Source organism: Amblyraja radiata, chromosome 10 (assembly GCF_010909765.2).
Source record: "Amblyraja radiata isolate CabotCenter1 chromosome 10, sAmbRad1.1.pri, whole genome shotgun sequence".
In the NCBI taxonomy this organism is placed as follows: domain Eukaryota; kingdom Metazoa; phylum Chordata; class Chondrichthyes; order Rajiformes; family Rajidae; genus Amblyraja; species Amblyraja radiata.
The window spans coordinates 39602912-39619696 of NC_045965.1; the positions used below are offsets into that span (position 1 = coordinate 39602912).

General features: G+C 42.3%; 1 protein-coding gene across 2 annotated transcripts in view; it reads right to left on the reverse strand.

Annotated features, from left to right (window-relative positions):
- rab3b (RAB3B, member RAS oncogene family) overlaps positions 1-15361 on the reverse strand; it is a 78985-nt gene extending 63624 nt beyond the window's left edge. The window contains exon 1 of one of the 2 annotated variants that reach the window (XM_033028597.1): positions 13695-15361. The gene's annotated coding sequence lies outside the window, so the exon portion shown is untranslated. Of the gene's footprint in view, positions 1-12831 lie in introns of both variants that reach the window. The other variant, XM_033028596.1, reaches the window with a different exon arrangement.
- Positions 15362-16785: the final 1424 nt, after the last annotated feature.

A 16785-nucleotide genomic window follows, 5' to 3' on the forward strand; every position in this document is an offset into this window, starting at 1 on the left:
AGGCACATCCTGGTGAACCTCCTGCACTCTCTCCAAAACCTCCACATCCTTCCTGTAATGCCGTGATGAGAACTGTACACAATCCTTCCAATGTGAACGAACTAAAATTTTACACAAGTGTACATGACTTTCTAACTTTTATTGTCAATGCCCCAACCAATGAAGGCACGTATGCCATACGTCTTTTTCAGAACCCTATCTACTGGGAATGATGGACTTGCCCTCCAAGATCCCTCTGAAAAATCATTGCTCAAAAGGGCTCCGCCATTTAGTTTATACTTTCCTCTTACATTTGACCTCCCAAAGTGAGATGTCAGGATTAAGCTCCATCTGCCAGTTTTCTGCCCATATTTTTAATTAATCTATATCTTGCTGTATCATTGGACAACCTTCCTCACTATCAACAAGCTCCGCCATTTTTTGTATTATCTGCAAACTTACAAATTATCCACCTATAATTTTGTCTTCCTACCTCCCGCTCCCCCCCTCCCTCCCCCCCTTCAACCGCACTTTCGGGGAACAGACCCAATGGGTCTGCACTTGGTCTAGTACACTTTTAAAAATGTGTGTGTGTGTGTGTGTGTGTGTGTCTGTGTCATTTTGCCCTTGAAACGTATTTCCTCAAAAACCCGACGCAAAAACGCAGAGATTTTTACATATTTCAGAATCCACTCCTCTCTAGATTTGGTCAATTATTTCCCCAGATTTTGACTAAAATTGTTCACAAAACATCAAAACATTTTAAATTTAAACTGCTGCAAGAGTCACAGTGCCACCTCACAGATGTCCAATCACAATGGATCCCATTTACATATGATATGACATCACAATGGGTCAGGGATGGGAGATTGGAATCTTCACGTGGTCCCACGAAAATTAAATTGCTGCATGAGTCACAGTGCCACCTCACAGATGTACAATCACAATGGATATCATTTACATATGACATCACAATGGGACAGGGGTGGGAGATCTCTCCCCCTCCCTCTCTCCCTCCCTTCTCTCTCTCCCTTCTCTCTCTCCCCCCTTTCTCTCCCTCCTCCCTCCCCTCCACTCTCTCCCCTCTCTCTCCACCTCCTCCTCTCTTCTCCCCCACCCCTCGCCTCTTCTCCCCCTCTCCTTCCCCCACCCCTCTCTAGCCCCCTCACCCACCCTTCCCCCTCTACCACCCCCTTCCCCTACCCGTCTCCCCTTCACCCTCCCCGCTCTCCTCCCCTCCCCCATCCTCATTCCCCTCTCTCCCTCCCCCTCCATAGAAACATAGAAACATAGAAATTAGGTGCAGGAGTAGGCCATTCGGCCCTTCGAGCCTGCACCGCCATTCAATATGATCATGGCTGATCATCCAACTCAGTATCCCGTACCTGCCTTCTCTCCATACCCTCTGATCCCCTTAGCCACAAGGGCCACATCTAACTCCCTCTTAAATATAGCCAATGAACTGGCCTCGACTACCCTCTGTGGCAGGGAGTTCCAGAGATTCACCACTCTCTGTGTGAAAAAAGTTCTTCTCATCTCGGTTTTAAAGGATTTCCCCCTTATCCTTAAGCTGTGACCCCTTGTCCTGGACTTCCCCAACATCGGGAGCAATCTTCCTGCATCTAGCCTGTCCAACCCCAACCCCTGTCCACCCCCCCCTTCCATCCCCTCTCCTCCCCCTCCCCTTCCATCCCCTCCCCCTCCCCTCCCCTCCCCACTCTCCCCATCCCCTCCCCACTCTCTCCCCATCTCCCCCTCCCCTATCTCCACCCCTCCCCATCTCTTCCTTTCCCCTTTCCCCCTCCCCACTCTCTCCCCAACTTCTTAATTTCCCCATCCTCCCTCCCTCCACCCCCTCTCTTCATTTCCCTTCCCCTCCACACTCTCTCCCCATCCCCCTCTCACCCCATCCCCCCCTCACCCCATCCCTCTCCCCATCCCTCTCTCACCCCATCCCCCTCTCACCCCATCCCTCTCTCACCCCCATTTCCCCCTCCCCCTCTCCATCTCCCCCATCCTCTTCCTGCCTCTCCCCCCCTCCCTCCAGCCCAACTCTCTCCCCTCATCTACCTCCCCCCCCCCCTCTTTCTCTGCCCCACTCTCTTTGCCCCTCGGGATAGGGTGCGGATGGGGTAAAAGGAGCCAATGAATAATATTAATATAATATCAAGGAGGGTGGTTAGTGTGTGTGTGTGTGTGTGCGTTGGGGGGGTAGTTAGTGTGTGTGTGCGCGCGGGGGGGTGGTGGTTAGTGTGTGTGTGTGCGCGGGAGGGTGGGTGGTTAGTGTGCGTGTGTGTGGGGGGGGTGGGTGGTTAGTGTGTGTGTGTGTGTGTGTGTGTGTAGACGGTTAGTGTGTGTGTGTGTGTGTGTGTGTGTGTGTGTGGGTGGTTAGTGTGTGTGGGTGGTTAGTGTGTGTGTGTGTGTGTGTGTGTGTGTGTGTGTGTGTGTGTGTGTGTGTGTGTGTGTGTGTGTGTGTGTGTGTGTGTGTGTGTGTGGGTGGTTAGTGTGTGTGGGGGTGGGTGGTTAGTGTGTGTGGGAGGTGGTGGTTAGTGTGTGTGTGTGCGCGGGGGGGTGGGTGGTTAGTGTGTGTGTGTGCGCGGGGGGGTGGGTGGTTAGTGTGTGTGTGTGCGCGGGGGGGTGGTGGTTAGTGTGTGTGACGCTGCAACCTCCCCCGCAACCGCGCGTTGAATGGACAGGACCCTTTCCCCTCCCTCTCTCCCCACTCTCTCGCCCCTCTCCCCCCCCCCCGCCCCCCCTCTCCACTCTCCCCACTCTCTCCCCCCTTCCCCTCACCTCTCCTCTCCCATGCTCTACCAACCCCCTCCCCTCCTCCAACCCCCTCTCCCCACCCCGTCTCCCCCTCTCACCCCTACCCGTGTGTGTGTGGGGTGATTAGTGTGCGTGTGAAGCCGCAGCACTCGCCCTCCCCCCAACCACGCGTTGGGGGAACAGACCCAGCGGGTCTGCACTTGGTCTAGTACATATATAAAATCGCAAATCAAAGTCCCAGCACTGATCCCTGCAGAACACCATTGGTCAGAGACCATCAGTCAGAAGAATACTGATCCATGACTATTCTGTCTTATATGGGCAAGCCAATTTAAAATCAAATATAACAGTTCAAAAGCAACACAGAAAGCAATGCTGACTATCTATGTTGTCTCTGCTTTTCTAGATGCAAGTAGATCTTATACTCAAGAATAATTTCCCTGCCACTGATGCAAAGCTCACCCGCCTATAATTTCCTGGATTATTCCTATTGCCTTTTTTTAGCAAATAAATAATACTGGCTATGCTCCAGTCCTTTGTCACATAGCCTGTGGCTAAAAGTGGATACAAAGACCTCTGTCAAGGCTCAAGCAATTCCTCCTCATGTCACTCTTAATAACCTAGGATAGATCCTATTGGAGCCTGGGGATTTATCCACCTTAATGTTCTTCAAGTGACCAAACGTTTCCTCCTTCTTGATATCAAGATGCCCAAGAATTCATTATTTACCATGTCCTTCTCATTTAGAACCTCACCCTCCCACTTCCTCATTTTAATTCATGCATAAAATGCCTTGAGATTTTCCTTATTCCTAAACACTAATGTCAGTTTATGGACATTTTCAGTGCTACTGATTCTCTCCAAGTTCTTTCCTGCTTCCTATATATTCTTCAAGGGCCCTGTCCGATTTCAGCTTTCAAAACATACATGATCGGCTTCTTTTTGATGAAATTTGTAACATTTCTTGTCATCCTAGGTCCCCAAAACCTTGTCCTACTAATAAAAAAAGTGCATAACCAAAAAAAAAATTTGAAGTTGGACAAGATTACAACGGTGATTACATCTCAAAATTACTTGGCATTTGTCAATGAACAATACTACTGGTGTTGTTCTAGCCTTTACTGCCTTTCCCCTCTATTATTTCCCTTTTATGTTGAAATCATGGCAAGTAATGGAATTATTGGGATGTGCACACAAGTAATTGGGAACAAAACCTAGTAGGCATGCTCACAATTTCATTTGTGGATTGCTTTTAAAGTGTAAAGGTGCTGATAGGCCCTTAATCCAAATTCTTCTATAAACATGTTAGAGAATCAGCAAGTGGGAAAATGTGTTGATATGTGCAAGGGTTTCTCAAATGTCGCTGGAATGATGCAAGATGTGTTGTACTGTGCCATTTTTAAAAGGCTTTGCTCAATGGGTTTGGTTAAGTTACAGGATGTCTACTGCAAGGAATTCATATGTAGCTGATTAAATATAATTGTGATGCTGGCGCAGTGATAATATTTATCATTTCAGTCGGTACTTCTGTTTACATTGAAAGCCAAGTTCATTTTAGCCTATTAGGTACCTCAGCCCTAAACAAGAGCAGCCTGTTGGATGTTTTGTGCTTATGCTGGGCAACTGGGGATTCTAATAAAATTGTTTACAACTTTGATTCAATTTAATTTCGTGAGCTGGATTTCAATCAACACTGGGCAGGTGAGTGTCAGAGTGCACAGAAGGTAATGATCTGAGCTATCAGGGAACTCAGAATGAACTTTAAAGAGAAGGGATGATCATTAAAATATTGAGGATGATTTTCAGTGTCAATGTTTCCAATCTATATATAAGTAAATTATATATTCTTAGCATATTAAAGTAATATATTCTTAGCATATTAAAGTAATAATAACAGTAATTAAATGTAATCAATGATAAATTAAATTAATAACCTTCCCAGGAGCTCCCTCAAGAATTTCATCTTTCAAATATAGTTGAAACCATTTTTTTAAAATTGTAAGTTTTTATATTTTCCCGAGACCTCCAACAAGTTGTGTGTGGGAAATAATTTCACAACTTAATTTATTTAAAAATACCAACTTTTTGGATTCAGTGAGATAGAGCATGGAAACAAGCTGGTCTGCTCATCAAGTCCATGCAAACTATCAGGCACAGTGTTACAGTTTATTACCCCCCCCCCCTCCACTCCCACCCAAACATTCGCGCTTAAGGGCCTGTCCCACGAGCATGCGACTCCATGCGGCAAGCGCGACCTAACGTGGTCGCTTGAGCTGTACGGCCTCGCGGGGCCGGTCCCACATCGATCGCCGGAGCCGTATGGAGTTGTGCGGAGCTGGTCCCGACATCGCGCGGGGCTCCGAAAAACTGACCGTGTTCAAAAATTCCACGCGGCAACGGCCTGCCGGCCCGCAGCCACCTCAACACCGTACGCACCGCCTCGACGGGCGTGCACAGCATCTCGACGCCATACGCAGCGTCTTGTCACCATACGTCACGCGCAAACTTCCTGCGGACTTCGCTCGAACTTCATGTCACACACTCAACCTCCGCGCGGCCCCTGCTTCCGGTTTGGTCGCGCTCGCCGCATGCAGGCGCATGCTGGTGGGACCAGCCCTGTACGGGGATCACTCGACCTCCGCGCGGCCCCCGCTTCCGGTTTGGTCGCGTTTGCCGCATGCAGGTCGCATGCTCGTGGGACAGGCCCTTAAGTCCCCACTTTTGGAATGAGGGAAGAAATCAGAGAAAATGTACAGAGTCACAAGGAAAACGTGTAAACTCCACACAGACAGCACTGGAGGTCATGACTAAACCTGGGTCACTGGAACTGTGTGGTAGCAGCTCCACTACCTGCACCACTGTGCCACCATTTAGGACCTAGAAGAAAGATGTCTTTCAGTTAGTTATCTTGTAGCCGACTAAACTACAGTTGGTGTAATTATTATTAGGTGGCTTGATTAATGATTCAATTATTTTCTGTTATTTCCTGTGAAAGTTGTAATATTTTGAGAGTGAGAAATGTATCCCTCTTTTGTTCACCTCAACGTTTTTAAAACCTCATCCATGTTTTCAAAATATCACATTTTCAGATAACCAATAAATGTTGCTTCCCAAATACAACATGTACATAAAACAAATAAAAATGGTCCAACAACCATCTCCAGAGTGGGGTGGAGATTGAAACCTTCACTTGGTCCACCCTGTTTCGATGAATGCAATCAACCCAACGTGCACAATCAAAGAAGATCAATTAGGACAAGTTGTCCTACAACTTTAGGCTGTGCACGCCATACGAAAGAAGATCTCCAGGGTACTCCAGTTCCAAAAGTTCTCTGGTGAAACCAGTGTACATTTTCTTCTCATCAACCAACTCATAACCACTAAAAAATTTTATGTACTCCTTCGACTTCTCCCACTTCTTCCAAATCCAAGGTGTAGCTATAGGCACTCGCATGGGCCCGAGCTATGCCTGCCTCTTTGTAGGGTACGTCGAACAATCCCTGTTCCAGGCGTACACTGGCCCAATCTCCAAACTCTACCTCCGCTACATTGATGACTGCTTTGGTGCTACCTCCTGCACCCATGCAGAACTCACTGACCATCAACTTCACCACTAATTTCCATCCTGCACTCAAATTCACTTGGACCATCTCCCTACCGTTTCCAGATCTCACCGTCTCCGTCACAGGAAACAAACTGTTGACTGACATCTGCTACAAACCTACTGACTCCCATAGCTATCTTGACTGTACTTCTTCCCACTCTGCTTCTTGTAAAGACTCTATCCCCTACTCCCAATTCCTCCGTCTCCACTGCATCTGCGCCTAGGGTGAGGCGTTCCATACCAGCGCATCAGAGATGTCCTCATTCTTTAGGATACGGGGTTCCCCTCTTCCATTATAGATGAGACTCTCACTAGGGTCTCCTCAATATCCCACAGCTCCGCTCTTACTCCCCCCCCAAATTCGTAACAAGGAGAGTCCCCCTTGTCCTCACCTTCCACCTCACCAGCCGTTGCATACAGTATATAATCCTCCAACATTTTCACCACCTCCAACGGGATCCCACTACTCGCCACATCTTCCCATCTCCACCCCTTTCTGCTTTCTGCAGAGACCGTTCCCTCTGAAACTCCCTGGTCAACTCGGCTCTTCCCACCCAAACCACACCCTCCCCAGGTACTTTACCCTGCAACAGCAGGAGACGCAACACCTGCCCCTTTACCTTCCAACCCTCGACTCCATCCAAGGACCCAAACACTCTTTCTAGGCAACGCAGAGGTTCACTTGCATCCAACCTCATCTACTGGTGTATCCGCTGTTCCAGGTGTCAACTTCTCTACATCGGCTTGGCGATCGTTTCACTGAACACCCCTGCTCAGTCTGTCTTAACCTACCTGATCTCCCGGTGGCTCAGCACTTCAACTCCCCCTCCCATTCCAAATCTGATCTTTCTGTCCTGGGCCTCCTCCATTGTCAGAGTGAGGTCCAGCGCAAATTGGACGAACAGCACCTCATATTTCGCTTGGGTAGTTTACACCCCAGCGGTATGAACATTGACTTCTCTAACTTCAGATAGCCGTTGCTTTCTCTCTCCATCCCCTTCCCGATTCTCCCACTAGTCTTACTCTTCGACTACAATGTATCTTTGTCCCGCCCCCTCCCCTGACATCAGTCTGAAGAAGGGTCTCGACCCGAAACGTCACCCATTGCTTCTCTCCGGAGATGCTGCCTGTCCCGCTAAGTTACTCCAGCATTTTGCGTCTACCTATTTAGCATTATTTTGTCACCCTACAGTATGATAATCTCTTAAAATAAAATCCAAATTCTCTAATATACCTTTTCATTTATTCAGTTTTTAGCCATTTAAAATGTATTTTGACATTTAACAAACAGGTCTTCCCTTTATCAAATCCAATGGTGAAAAGATCAGAAACATCTCTCTTGGGTCCTATGAGTTACAAATCCAAATCCTACCATTTGTTCAAGTAGACATTAACTTTGTAGTGTCAACTGGACTGAAATGCATTCATTGACCTGGTGGACATGTCTGTCAGGGAAAGGCATTAACAACTTTGGGTATGGTTGCTACTTTAAAATTAGGCTTACTATTCATTTTCATCTCGATATTTAGGGTCTTTTACTGTGCTTAATTTCACGAGCTAAGCAAAATGAGCAATTATCTAGTTTCTAGTAATTCTGACCACATCTACCACAGCAAAAAGTCTTATTTGAACATTGACAAAAAATAAAATCTACAATTCTCTGTTCAAGGATAAGTACCCCTTTTAAAGAAAATAATCTCTATGACAAAGAAAATTTTGATAACTTGAGTTATTAAGAATAAGACTAATGAAGAAACCTTCTGAGCCACTGTCCATTGCTATAACCTCCACAATAAAAGTGAAATCTCCCTACATGCAGGCGCTACGATTAGACATTATGGACATAGATGGAAAATCTTAAGATTGTTTCGAAATATTGAATGCAATTGATAAACTGAAGATGTTAGAGAAAAGACTCAAATGTGATGCAGAAGTTGTGCACAACTATTTGCTACACTCATAATCCAATCTACTTAAGGCAGGTTTTATTTTAAATGTAGCTATTGATACTTTTAATCAAATTTAAACGTTCCATGCCACAATTCTTGCTGGGCCATCAATTCTATCTTGCTTTGTCCATTGCCCCCTTCCCACCGTACTGTTTGCCTCCTTAATGCCCATAGCAGCTTCATTCAACAAATCTCCAGTACTTCTTTCCATCTTGCAGATGTGTTACCAATATTGTACCTGTTTTATAGCAATTGGTGACCACCAGTATTGAACTCCAGTATTACAGAGCAATAATTGGTTTTCACCCATCAACATTGTTTTATGTTGATGAATCTGTATCTTTAACCACAGTATCTGGATCTAGATCTCGATTTCAGGCCCAACATGGTCCCTGGGCTGGAATCTTCATGCAACAGGATCAGTGGAAAATGCTTGTTTCAGTCCTGTTAATTCTGATTAAACATGTTCCCCCACATTGCACCAAATCTTTACTTGTCATCTTCATGTCGCAAACTGACAATGAGATATCTGAGCATGTGTAAGTTGACATACAAATTCCACATTTGCTAACTGCATTTCAGTACTTATAAAGAGTCTGCGCTGTCAGGCAAATTAAAACATATTTATCTTGTCATTAAGTAACTTTTTGTTAAAAACCTGCAATTTGTTGCAGGAATATGAAATACTTAATGATGCTTTAATTACTGCTTAGCAAACTGACAACAATACAGTAGTTCATTTTCAAAGATTTCAACGGTTTTTTATTGTCACGTGTACCAATTAAGGTACAGTGATATTCGAATTACCATACAGCCATACTAAAAAAAGCAACAAGACACACAACTACATAAAATTTAACATAGACATCCACCACAGCGGATTCCCCACACTCCTCACTGTGATGGAAGCAATAAAGTGTAATATTCTTCACTTTTTATTCTCCCGCGGTCGGGGCAATCGAAGCTTCCACAGCCGACAGTCGAAGCCCTCACATTGGGACGATCGAAGCTCCCGCGTCGGGGTGAACAAAGCTCCTGCGGCTTGGAGCTCCCGAAGTCGGTCTCTAACCAGGGGGCGCGACCCTGGAATCTTAAAATTACAGAACAAGTGTCTAAGTCTCAGACCTGGATAGGTGATCCAGAAACGAGGTTAATTCCAATGTGATCCACTCTTAATTATCTTTTGAAACCAGCCATATAGTTCAGTCACTACTCCAATTGCCTAAAACCCCCCTTTTAAAAAAAAAATATCTGAGCAAACAGAAAAAGTATATTTGGTTGCAACTAAGTCTCTTTTTAAGTTTGATTTTTTTTCTTCCAAGCTTGCCGTCTGAAAATTCTTTCATGATCCTTGAACAGTTTGATATCATTGTTGCAGTACATCAGAAATCCCTTAAATTGAAGCTTCGCAGCAAACAACATCCAGAGATCACACCACAGAGTTCATTAAATTTCGAGAGCAATATTGAGCCAAGATGATGCCATCATTTTGTACAAGATCAAAAAATCCAGCCCAGCACCCACACAACAATTATCATACAATGATTGTAAATTTACCGGGTTAAAATGTATTTTCATGTCAATAATTTCAATTAGAAACTCTTTGCTTTAAAATAGTTCTTAAAAGGAAGCTAAATTGACATGGGTTTTCTTGTTAGAAACCCCCCATTTCATAATTAAAGGGAGAATTCCTGTATATCCAGCAAAGTCCAATGAAAAAACGAGATGTCACCCATTCCTTCTCTCCAGAGATGCTGCCTGTCCCGCTGGGTTACTCCAGCATTTTGTGTCTAAACCAGCAACTGCAGTTCCTTGCTACACAAAAAACTTAAACTTTCTCTACTTTCAAATTGTTTTCCATCAATAAATTCCTAAATCATTCTGATACAACAGCTGACCATTGCTTCAAAGGTTTTCTTCAGGTTGGCGAGATAAATCAATTCACGCCAGTCTCTTTGATATTTTCCAGTACATTTAATTGTAATTTTTTAAATTGTAATACTATTATCCAGCACTATTCACCATTTTACAATCTGAGATCTTACCTCCACTTTAAATGAAAATCAGAAATGCCTGACGAGTCATTCCACACTTACTATACATGATTTAATTTGGCCCAGATTTCAGAAAATTGCTTCTGCTTTATATATCCCCCAAATCAAATATCCCTGTGGATTAATTCACATTCAAACGCAGAATACAGGTCTGTGGATTTACTGTTAAAATATGAGATACAGAATTTAATGACATAAATTCCAGCAACCAGTTCACTAATGCCAGTCTCTTAGAATTTAATCTAGACATTGAAGCGACAAAAGGACAAGACATGTCATCAATGGGCAAAGATCTGATGAATGAAGTATAATCGGAAAATATGAAAATGTTCATATAAAATGTCAATTTTAGCAATAAAAATATAGCAAACAAGCATGTTATACAAGTAGCGAGACATTGCAAAGCTCTTGGATGCAAAAGCATGGGGCTGTCCTTATGCATGATTTGCAAAAGGCAGGTATAATGTTCTCATTCATTACATGGAGAAATTAACAGAAATCATGAGTTTTATGTTTATGTTGCATTAGTGAGACGACAGTATATCAGGAGTATCATGAACAGTGTTAGTCTCTTTATTCAAGTGTACAAATATGTTGGTAGCAGTTCAGTTAAGGTTAACAAGCCTGTAATGGGTAGTATGCCTTTTTATTAAGGTTGGACATGCCATGATTGTATCCACTGGATACAAGAGTGAGAAGGGAAAATAGAAGCAAACAATTTCCTGATGGGTCTTGATGGAGCAGACGTGGAAAAAGATGTATCCCTTCGGGGGACATTCTACAATTGTGGGGGTGGTCACTATGTTAGCTATTTTTAAGACCGAGACAATGCAAAATATATTTTCTTGGGTGTAGGCAAGTTTGAACTTTGAAAGTCTTTTCCTCAAAGGGGAACAGAAGTAGAGTCATTAGATATTTTTAGGGCACAAGGGCAAAAGTTTATTGGGGGTAATCTGGAAAGCAGATTTGTGGTTACAATAAGGTAACAATACATTATCTTAAATGAAGCGAGCTTGAGGAGCCAAGTGGCATTTACATGGTTCCAAGTAGTTGAAATACATAGAGGTTTGACCAGTCCATATCTGTTCGTGACAATCATACAGAAAATATTTCTAATCATAATCACCCTCTCGCTTCACAGTACTTTATCCTCTTTCTTCCCTATCAATCTGCATAATAGAATTTTTATTACTATTTCTGCCTCAACCATGTTGAATATCAAAAACAAGAAAAAGAATCCGTGAATTTTCTGAAACAGCACAATCAACAATGGGGAAATTAAATCTTAAAGGATCAAAGATCGTTAATTGGAAAACAATGTTTATCTTTTTTTTTAAAATAACAACATCTGTCTATTTTGAAATTTTGCGTTTTCCTATTATTTAGGTTACCTTCTAAACTTACTACTGCTAGGCAGCGAGATTTTATATCCTCAGATTTTAAAAGGGATTACTTCTGAACTAAAAATATCTACCAGCCCCACAAATCAACGCGTACTTCTGTGAGGAGCAAGAGAATGACTGAAAAAGTAGCGGCTTTTCCTATTCAAGGAATAGGAAAAGCCGCGACTTGCAGTTCTTACAGTAGACTCGATCTGCAATTCTTACAGTAGAAAAAAAGAGAGTATTTTGTATACCTCCAAAAACGTTTTTTCTTTCAAAATAAACTGTTTAAAAATATATATTTGTCCCAGTTCACTATTCTAAATCCCTCAAGACTTGTCCGTCACATGGTGCACAAAGCTGAAAGTACCCGCGCACACGAATAATTTTCCAATAGTCGTCATCGCAGTCACTACCGCTAAGTCTACTAAATGACATGACAAAGGCATAAGACTGATTGATGTTAAGTACCTTTAGGGATTGGATGGAACGATTTTTTTCTGCCCAATGGCAAATATAGGTCAGTTACTGCAAATCGACTTGCAAAACTGTTAATGTTTAGCGAGTAAGTAAACGATGTAACACCAGGTCGCACCGCGTGAGCTTTTTTTACTCAAAAAGCAGGTGTTTTTCCACAGCGTGTTCAATGCAATTATGAGAAATCATCTTACTTGACCATTTAAACCAATTTAAACTGTCGTCTTGTGTGTAAAAAAAAACATGTTGTTTACTCCGGAAAGTATCTCAAACCAAAATAAAATGTTTTGTAATCCAATTGGCGATTCGTGTGCATGCACGACGCGAGCTGCCGCTGAGCATGTGGAGGAGACCCATCGCAAAATTCGCCGCGATCCTGATGTACAACGCAAGACCGCTCTGAAAATGACTCTCGAGATAACATGGAAAAATAGCAATTAGCATAAGAGGTCAGCTGTTCAAAACAAAATACTTCGCAATCCGAAAAGATAAAACAAAGGCAAGATCAGCTGCGTGGGAAATTAGACACACAAACTATAGTGGTGCACGACTTAGCCGAACAGGTGGAAAATTAAACATGCCCTTTCCAAAGGTGTGAGAATAACTGAGACACTCACCTAATGCGCTGACCTGCTCGGTTTTTCTAAAATAGCTGGATAAAACCGGATACGTCAAAATATGGCAAAAGTGATTTTTATTCAAGGTTTGACGGCCACGTACATGAAACTACCAGGTCGATTCCACAGTGGTTAAGTTCAGCTATAAACCTTTCAAGTAGACGGTGAGGAGTCGTTGCACCTTTCAGTTAGTGAGGGTATTCCAACAAGATCCAGGAATCTCGTTGCTCTGCTTGGGCAGATAAGATGAAGAACGTCAGGCGGGGAAGAGAAACGTATCCCCGCCCTTGACGACAGCGTGCATGTTTTTTTTTAATTTTAAGCACGCAAAGAACGTCAGGTTACTAGCATTAACCTTACCAACCTACACTTTAAAGCGTTGAATTGATAAACTTTGATCTGCATAGTGTCCATGATAGTCGGCTTTTATATTCATGATTAAAGACGTCTTGGAATTAAACATTACAACGGGTCACTCTGTTACCCGCATGAGTCTCAAATTTGATGTTCTTAGTTTTGAAATATTTAATTATCCTACTTTCCACTTTGCCATGGCAGAAAGTTTTCAATTTCTACTATCTTTAACGAAGGCAGTGCGTCCCCATCAAAAGTAAACCCTCAATTTTTATTTTAAACTTTAAAACATTATTTAAAATGAGAAAATATTTCAGGTCAATCACTCCTCCGAGTGTTGTCGCCATTTTTATGTTCTCCTTTCAGATTTCTCACACCTGTAGTATTTTTGCTTCAATCGGAGAAAATGTTTTTTTCTGCATTTACCTTATCAAATCTAAAGACCTGATTCAAATCCCACTGACATTGCAACCAAAACAAATTGTTGAATTTTAAAGAGCAAGAACTACCGCTGACCACAGAAACACCAGATTATTACGAAAACTCGTGTGGTTTCCAAATGGCTTTAAGGACTGCTAATCAGCCACCCTAATACAGTCGAGTCAACAGGTGACTCACTAATGTGACTGACTCTTAAATACCAAAACAAATAGCTACTCAGCTCAAAAGCATCGGAGGATGGGCGAGAAAGCTGGCTTTGTCTGCCACACCCAGATTCTGAACAATGAATAAATAAATACACCTTTATTATGTCACTCCTTAAATTTACTGTAGCAATGGAATAAACCAAATGAAGGCAACCTGTTCTCGGACTGGTACACGCCACTAATCACATTACAACTCATCTTTAATCAAGAAAATGACAATTGCGTACAATTTATGGTCCATTTACTGCAGTCACATCTTAATCAAAGTTATTTACATTTCCTGCTTTGACTTTTCTAATGCCATTATACATTGAATCTTTCAAATTACACCCTTTTGTATTGTTCCACACATTTTACCTGAATGCAACTTACTTTGATGTACCTCTGGAAAAAAAAAAATGTTCAATTAAAGAATTTTGTAAGACAGTCTGTTGTAACATTTTATTATTTTAACTCCAAACATTTAATTCATCTTGGTAACCAGTGAAGTGGGAAGTCCATGCAATACAAGGCTTTTGATGCAAAAACCCACCTTAAAAAGATCCTCCTTATTCACGTGACAGATCACTGTTTAGTAATCTATTACACATACCCAAATTCCCTGAGCTGTACAGTAAACAAGTGCCAGGAAGACAATAATAACACCATATAGAATATACTATTGTATCATCAATCTTTACTACCCAGATATCCATAATTTGCAACCTCCTCCCCCTATAACTTACTCAAAGATAAAGACTTTTATCCAGATAAGTAAATTTTAATGAAAATCTGCAAATCAATTATTCCAGCACAGTATGCCACAAGATGGCAGCTTACCATTTTGAAAAATTGCCTCCGCTAATGTTAATTCTGTAATATTCCTTCACATCAGAAACAACTGTGAAACAAGGGATAACAAAAGTAATATAGAATCACTCTCGCTCAGCTAAGTCAAGGAATGAAAATGCAAACTCTATAACCTTTCGCAGCATGAAAACAAGTCTATATAATAATCAGGGCAGATGGAAAATTTATATTAGGATTTGCAAACAATATGGTATTTATTGGGAAGATAAACACAAAATGCTGGAGTAACTCAGCAGATCAGACAGCACCTCTGGAGAAAAGTAATAGGCGACGTTTCGGGTCAAGACCCTTCCTTGGACTGAATCAGGGAAGAGGGAAATTAGAGGTATTTATAGGGACCAGGAACAATTGAGATGCTCTCCAAAAGCAGCCTAGACTTATTCACTATTCCTGATGTGAATTCTGAGTGAGATACTGGAGAGCTAACAGCACCTTTGGGTTTGTGCAAAAGAGTTACAGTTCTAAAGGTTAAGAAAGTAAAAATTGAAAGATAACTGTTTACGTGTTGGCACTAAAGATGAATCCAGGTTTATGGGGAAGCAGACAGGAAATTAGATCGGCTGTGATCAAATTGGATGGAAAATGATCAACCTATGCTCATATTTCTCATGTTCTCTTAAAGTATACTTATCTTGGTAAAGCCAAATGAAGAAAGTTGATTATTGTAGATTTTACTATTAGATCACATTGAATGGCGGTGCTGGCTCGCAGGCCTGAATGGCCTACTCCTGCACCTATTGTCTAATTTTAAACACAGCAGATTCCTTTATGCAATCCATCAATTGCTAGAGACTAGAGAAAGTTAAAATAAATTGTTGGATATCATCCCTACTTTGAGGGGTAATATCCGGTGACATCATGATCATAAGTCATAGGAGCAGAATTAGGCCATTCGGCTCATCAAGTCTACTCTGCCATACAATCATGTCTGATCTATCTCTCCCTCCTAACCCCATTCTCCTGCCTTCTCCCCATAATGTGGCAATTCTACTAATCAAGAATCTATCCATCTCTGCCGTAAAAATACCCAGACTTGGCCTCCTCAGCCTTCTTTGTCAAAAAATTCCACAGACTCGCCACCCTCGGACTAAAGAAATTCCTCCTCATCTCCTACCTAAAAGAATGTCCTTTAATTCTGAGGCAATTACCTCTAGTCTTAGATTCTCCAATTAGTGGAAACATCCTCTCCACATTCACTCTATCCAAGCCTTTCACTATTCTGTACGTTTTAATGAGGTACCCACTCATCCTTCTAAACTCCAGCAAGTACAGGCCCAGTGCCGTCAAATGCTCATCATATGTTAACCAACTCATTCCTGGGATCATTCTTATAAACCTCCGATGGACCCTCTCCTGAGCCAGCACATCCTTCCTCAGATACGGTGCCCAAAATTGCACGCAATATTCCAAATGCGGCCTGACCATTGCCTTGGAGCCTCAGCATTACATTCCTGTTTTTGTATACAAGCTCTCTCAAAATAAATGCTAGCATTACGTTTGCTTTCTTTACTACCGATTCGACTTGCAGATTAACTTTTTGGGAATCCTGCACTATCACTCCCAAGTCCCTTTGGTTTCTGGATTCTCTCCCCATTTCGAAAATAGTCTGCACCTTTATATTCCTTAATTATGCTTTATTTTAGCAACCATGGTCATAGTGGATCAGTAACGTTTTATTGAAAATAATCCTAAACTAGAAGACAAATAATTAGTTTTGTTTGAATTCTAAATTCCAATACTATTCAATTAAACTTAAATAGCTATTATTTCATAATGTGCAGCAATACCTTACAATAGATGAATTCAAAATCTGCACAATTGAGCTACACAGCACAGCAACAGGTTGTCTAACGGAGGGTGTTCCACTTGCCTGCGGCAGGCCCATATCCCTCCCAAACTCTCCAATCCCGGTATTTGTCCAACTGTCTCTTAAATGTACCCACCTTTACACTTCCTCTGGCAGCTCAATCCATGTATACACCATCCTTTGTGAGAAAATGTTGCTCTTCAGATCCCTTTTAAATGTCCCCCATTTCATCTTAAGCATGTGCCCTCTAATCTAAGTGACTGAGTCAAGTTGTTTGGAAACAAATCATTCTAAACT